This window comes from Lolium perenne, chromosome 2, assembly GCF_019359855.2.
Source record: "Lolium perenne isolate Kyuss_39 chromosome 2, Kyuss_2.0, whole genome shotgun sequence".
Taxonomy (NCBI): Eukaryota; Viridiplantae; Streptophyta; class Magnoliopsida; order Poales; family Poaceae; genus Lolium; species Lolium perenne.
Genome location: NC_067245.2, coordinates 170847547 through 170853931, shown reverse-complemented (window position 1 = coordinate 170853931; position 6385 = coordinate 170847547). Strand labels below are relative to the sequence as shown.

General features: G+C 40.9%; 1 long non-coding RNA gene across 3 annotated transcripts; it reads right to left on the bottom strand.

Annotated features, from left to right (window-relative positions):
* Positions 1 to 1562: 1562 nt before the first annotated feature.
* LOC127333932 (uncharacterized) lies at positions 1563 to 5946 on the bottom strand. 3 transcript variants are annotated; one of them, XR_007871672.2, is made up of 3 exons: positions 5667 to 5946; positions 2798 to 5472; positions 1563 to 1891 (listed from the first exon to the last, which is right to left on the bottom strand). It is a non-coding gene; the product is annotated as an uncharacterized lncRNA (long non-coding RNA). The 3 variants fall into 3 exon arrangements; XR_007871673.2 differs by having other exon boundaries at positions 1563 to 5472; positions 5615 to 5946; XR_011752080.1 differs by having other exon boundaries at positions 1563 to 5472.
* Positions 5947 to 6385: the final 439 nt, after the last annotated feature.

The following is a 6385-nucleotide window of genomic DNA, read 5'->3' as shown; positions in this document are numbered from 1 at the left end:
GAGACCAGAGAATGTTAGGAAGATGATAGTGGTAATTAAGTGTACACTAGAATTGTTGAGTAGTTTCAAGCTAGACTTCTTGTTTCGAAGAATTGAATGACGGTCGGTACGGTAACATTGCAGGTGATATTCCCGCGCTTTGGCCCTGTCGTCGTGTTGTTCCATTACATCCAGAAGAGTGCGAGAAGATGCAGGCTGAGGCATAAACTTATGGATTATTTAGGTCTTTCCTAAAATAAAAAAATGAGGTATGAAATGCTTGCTTTCTGGACTAGGACATAGGTTTTTGTTGATATTGATATTTGTTGCAAGGAAAATAATTTGTTAGAAACCAGCCAGCTTAACAAAATGGCTACGTTGGTGTTTTTAAATGTTTACTTTTGACATGGTTGTGTTGTTTTCATGGTAGTATAAATGAAGAAAGAAATAAAAGTAGAATGTGAATTTTGTTCTGTAGATCTTTTATAGGGGATTATGCAGTTGTGACGTGCTCTTCGCAGACTGAGCCTCACCATATAGTTGGATGAAATAGCCCGTGATGTTAATCAGTTTTGAGAATATTTACGCCGCTTGCTAAATGCAAGAGGTGGATATACATGCATTGGCACAAAGCACTTCACGGAATGTCCATGTGAAGCTTTTGAGGAGCACATCAAAACACTCTGCCATTACGGTAGAATTTCATAGTATTATTGATATGATATCTTTGCGTTTACATAAATCTGCCGAGTGATCTTCTTTCTTTTAATATTTCAAATTGTCAAATGAATTGCTACTTTTTACCCAGAAATTCATAATATTCAATTCAAGTACATCGTTTTTCAGGTTTGCACAATAGAATGGTTGCACCATAAATGACAGTAGGAATCCAACTTTGAACAACTAAGCGTCGGATTAACAAGTAAGCAACCCCTGACTCCGCCTAAACTATAAAAAAGCTACAGACTACAAAAATGCAACACTTAAGCAAAGAATTAAGGTTTAGTTTTGATGTTGGAATCAAACAAAACCATGCTATGCCAAGATGCTAAATGTTTCTAATTTGTACAAACAGATCACTATTGCACCATATAGTCGAATTATGTGAAGTGAAAAAGGACATTTTTAGAACAATACGTGGCAATATTTTGTATATTCGTGAATAGTTACGATAAAATTTATGTTTATATGTGCGATGTGTGGCAACGAAAAAAATATAAGAGACCGTAGCAACGCACGGGCATTCAACTAGTCATACTAGATTTAGATGTGCGCCTTGACGCACGGCCCCGTAGATCTCGTGCAAATATTTATTTTGTATAAGAACGGTAAAATTAACTGCTAATATAATACTCTCTCCATCATTTACATGCAATTGGCCTTCATTTGCATGCACCGTGATCCCTCCAGTCTTTCCACTAAATGAAGGCCGTAGGATTCTTTTTGTTGAGATGGAGGAAACAACTATACTCTCCTCAAATTTACTTTCTAGTTGTCTAGTATACTCAGTTATGGTCTCCCTGTAGAATATGTTATACAACTAAAAAGGCAAAACAAAAGACCAAATACACAGAGACCATGACTGTGCACTAAATAGCTGCCAATATGATAATCCATTTCAGTACAAAGTCTTTTCTCCAAACCAAGTATGGCAGCTAGTAGAAAGTACAAAGAAGTAAAAATAGGAACGGAGATAGCAGCATGAAGCAATAGCAGTCGTACAGAACGAAGGGCACGAAAGGGTCGAGCCACTACCTAGAAGAGATGCAGAAGACAACCATTGCATCGTACGGTTGATTCATATGTACAATACATAGCAAAAGAGAAGAGTAGAACGCTAAGATTCTACAGCACCTAGATTGCTGGAAGAGAACAACTATCGGTGTCCCGTGTTACCTATTAGACAACTTTCCTGAAAAGTAATTCACGGAACAATCAACGTTAGGTCCGAGTTGATGGTAAGCAATATAGAATGGTTAGAACATAGAACCAAACAGGTTAATATCTTTTTTTCAGAGCACTCTGAAGCATATTCAGAGTTTGAAACTCAAGTTCTTGCGATAATGGTCCGAGTTATGGCATTCTCCAGCCAGTACCACTATTTAGATGCTTCTTGATTACCAGTGGATTCTATATGCTTCTTGATTACCAGTGGTCAAAATAGAAATTCAATACAACAAATAACGGCGGTAATATAGGTACATAAACACAGGTAATATGCAATCTGGTACTAATAGTGTTTTAATTGAACACACAGAATCCATGGAGAATCTCTCCAAACAGAGAGAATCAGAGTAACGTGTATATGTAACCATACACAAAGAATCCATGGAGAATGTCTCAAAACAGAGAGAAGATCCACAATTGAACACAGAAGGAGGAGCCGATGATTACCATGAGCACATAAAAAGGAGAATAACATATATATATATCCATCTGTACTACTGTCCTATTATATCTGAAGCTCGTAAATTATCTTAGCACTTTGATATACAAAAAGAACAGAAGCAGGCATAGGAAAAGAAGGAAAAGAAGAAATGCAAGGTATTGATAGTAAGGAATCAGGAAAGTATGCAAGTTACAACCAATCAGAGTAATGTGTATATAAGGGGTGCAGGATCATTTGATCTAGAAAATATGCAACAAATGAAAGGAAACTATCTTCACAGAAGGTCTGAATTAAGATATCCGAAGCTTGAATATAGTGTTCTTGGTTAATGCATACACTAAAAATAATATGTAATTTAGGAGGTAAATAAAGCAGATGGCAGCAGTAGCAACAATATACTCTGAATGGTAATAGTAAAAAATTGTGTACCTTGCATTATTATCTAAGAAAAGTGGTCCTTCCTCATTTGCTCCAGGCGTTTTTCGAGGACAGCGCCTGCATGTCTAAGTCTAAAGCCTAAGTCTTCAAAGTTGGTTAGCAGATTGTTCCAAACCGTGTCAACAGAATCTTGTCCACCAGAATAGTTAAGGTAAGCAATATTGAGCACTTGTTTAGAGAATGAAGCCATATGCCTCACAGAAAGAAACCAACCCCTAGCAAGTTGTTTCTTGTATTCGTGCGCCTTTTTTTAGCTTATGTAACAGGATCTTGTTTTCCTCTTTAGCTTCTACCAGCCGGCTGCAGCCTAAATCCTTGATGATTGTGTTGGTTGCTTCCTCAACATATGTTATGGCTTGAACACACGCAGAATCTTCCGCTATTTCATAACTTTCGGACTCTATTCCAGACATCGAGAGATATACAGGAGCACCTTCCATTGGTAGCGTAGCCATGTTAAACATAAAAGTGACACGGACCTTGTTATCTTCGCATAGATGAAGATGGTATTCAGCTTTTGAAACGCCAAGCTTTTCTAGCATTATATTTAGTAATATTCTAAAAGGAATTCTGATTATCCTTGGGTTTTCCCACATGAGCAAACATTCGTGTAAATACTCCAAGTAAGTCTGAAGATGTTATGACCTAAAGAAATAGTATCGTAGGTTCCAGGTAAAAGAAACAGAGCATATACATGTGCTATGTGCAAGCTATGTAAGTCTATCATGTATGAACGTACTTTGGACAGACACCGAGAGGTAACTGCACCTTTATAATAATTATCTAAATTATTTGTGTAGGCTGTTCTACACCTGTAAGAACAAAAAACATATGTGTAGCTAGTATAACTGTATTTGGTTCTTAATATAGCTGATGTAGATCGTGAGGACTAACAGGAGAATCAGGTAATAGATAGGCACGGTAAGAACGCCGTAAGAATCAACCAACATACTCTAAGGAAGTACCTGAGTAAGGGTTCGGAGCTGGTTACTGGTTGATGTCGATGAACCTGGCGATCCGGGATCGTGTAGGTCTTGGGTGGTCAGTAGCATAGCAGAAGAATTTTTTTGAAGAGGGTGACTTGGAACAACCCAAAAAAAGAGAAGGAGCACATGCGCATTAACATAGAGACGACATAGAGGTAATAAAGAATTCTCTTACACATAATTAACAAATGTTTAATCCCTGGAATAATGAACCTAGGGGGGAAAACGCTACATGTTACAGACATAAGAGATGAGCTGATTACATATCAGCTGAGAACAGACCGCTTCATTAAGAGGATGTACACAACCAGCGGCACTAACAGGGGACGAAACACCACGCGACCGGACTACAGAAACTGCAAGGACGGTATTCCTACAGATCACATGTTTGGCTACCAAGCATGGCTCCTGGCAGGGTGTGCGTTTGTGTATGATTCCTACTTTCATTTTTGGTCCATAAAGCTGTTCCCATTTTGATTTGTTCTCTATTATGTAACCTAAACCAAATAAGCAACAACCCAGAAGACAAGCACAAATCAGAGGTTGAATAATTATGTTGTTTCCACTGATATTTAAATCAAATAAGCAACAACCCATAAGACAAACACTAATCAGAGCTTGCGAATAATTATGTTCTTTCCACTGATATTTAGATTATAACACTCTCCAGGTATTTACGCTATTGCTGTTTTTTCAACTCTCAAAACAGAAGTGTTTTGGTTCACTGTAAAAAACAACAGTTGCAGCTCTATTTCCATCCTATTTTCCTTCTTAAGCTGTTCCCATTTCGACTTGTTCTCTATTATGTAACCTAAACCAAATAATCAACAACCAGACACAAACAATAATCAGAGTTTGTGAATAATTATGTTCTCTCCCCTAATAAGCTTGCGAATAATTATGTTCTTTCCACTAATATTCAGATTATAGCACTCTCCTGGTATTTACCCTATTGCTGTTTTTTCAGCTCTCACAAAAAAAGTGTTTTGCTTTACTGTAAAAGTGTAAAATACAACAGTTGCAACTCTATTTCCATCCTATTTTCCTTCTTAAGATGTTCCCATTTCGACCTGTTATCTATTATGTAACCTAAACCAAATAACCAACAACTCATCAGAGTTTGTAAATAATTATGTTCTCTCTCCTGATATTTAGACCACAACACTCTATAGGTCTTTATCCCTTTGTTGTTTCTTCACCTCTTACCAAAAAAAATACAGTGTTTCCCTGTTTCACTGTAAAAGACAACGTTTGCAGTAGTACCACAGAAAATGGAACTGCAAACCTTGGGACGGCTAAAAACGTGGCCGGTACAAACCTTTTGTAATGAACAATGGAGTGATGCATTGTGTGACACAGTGAGGGAAGACAAGACACAGTAACCATAAAGGAAGCAAGAACCGATGGCACCCCGAGGGGATCTGATGGACCAACAACAACTAATCTACTAACTAAGCAAGTTTTACTGGCGACAGAATCTAGGGCTGACAGATTTAGAACGCAATAATAGCAGGACCATAGGAAAGTACGGGTGTAATTCCAAAGGTAGCTTCAAGCACAGAGGAACATATTAGCAGGAAAGAGCAGGACAGGGCGTGCTCACGACGGAACCAACTGACCACCAGACGAGCCGAAGCAGCCGTGGCCACCACGCGCGGCAATCCCAGCGAGCGGACGAACCTGCGTGAACGGAGAAGGTAGCAGAGTAAGGTGCGAGCACACAGGAACACCGACCACCATCGACAGCACGGAGAAGATCCAACAAAAAGCAGGAGGAACAGTAGGGGGAAGCAGGAGGAACACGCAGGAAACGGATCCGCACCGGCGAAGCACCGGCGACGGATCCGCACAGGCAAAGGTGGCCAAGCCACTACCTTAACCGAATCCGTGGCAGATCGACGGCATGGGGTAAGGCCGGCCACCGGCGATGGCACAAGGCGCGCGGAGGATGCGGAGGACAACGGATCTGCAGCGGAGCGACGAGCAGAACGAGGCGTAGATGAGAGGACGGTGAGGGGAAAGTGAGGAGGATTGCGTCTCCGCGGCGACGGCGCGCGTGGCTGTAGTGCGCCGCACAGTGAGAACTTCTCCCGTGGGCTAATGGCGCGCCACCACCGAGTCGGCCGCATCGACCATGGATGGAAAGGGCGAAAGTACCCCTGTCCACCCCGTCGCGGAGAAGATATTTTGGACGGCCAGCGCGAGATGAACGCGGCCCAGAAACGACCCAGACAGAGACTGACGCGTGGGCCCAACCAACCGTAGGACCCAAACGCAGTCAGACGCGGGTAGATATTGGCCATCGCATTGGTTCGCTAGTGACATAGGCATCCCAAATGGGCCTGCCGAAGATGGTACCCGGGGTTTACTGGAAGCCCAATACCCGAAGAATAAGAAGATTCGGGAGCCCAAGATTTACTAAGGAAAGATAGAGTTGTAATAGGAAGTGTTGTTTGTAATCTGGCGGGATGAGTTAGAAACCGTCCCGGACTCTGTAAACTTGTATAGCACGAATCCCTCGGCTTCACCTCCTATATAAAGGGGAGTCGAGGGACAAAGAATCAATCGAATCATTGTCTGCAAACTCTATCTT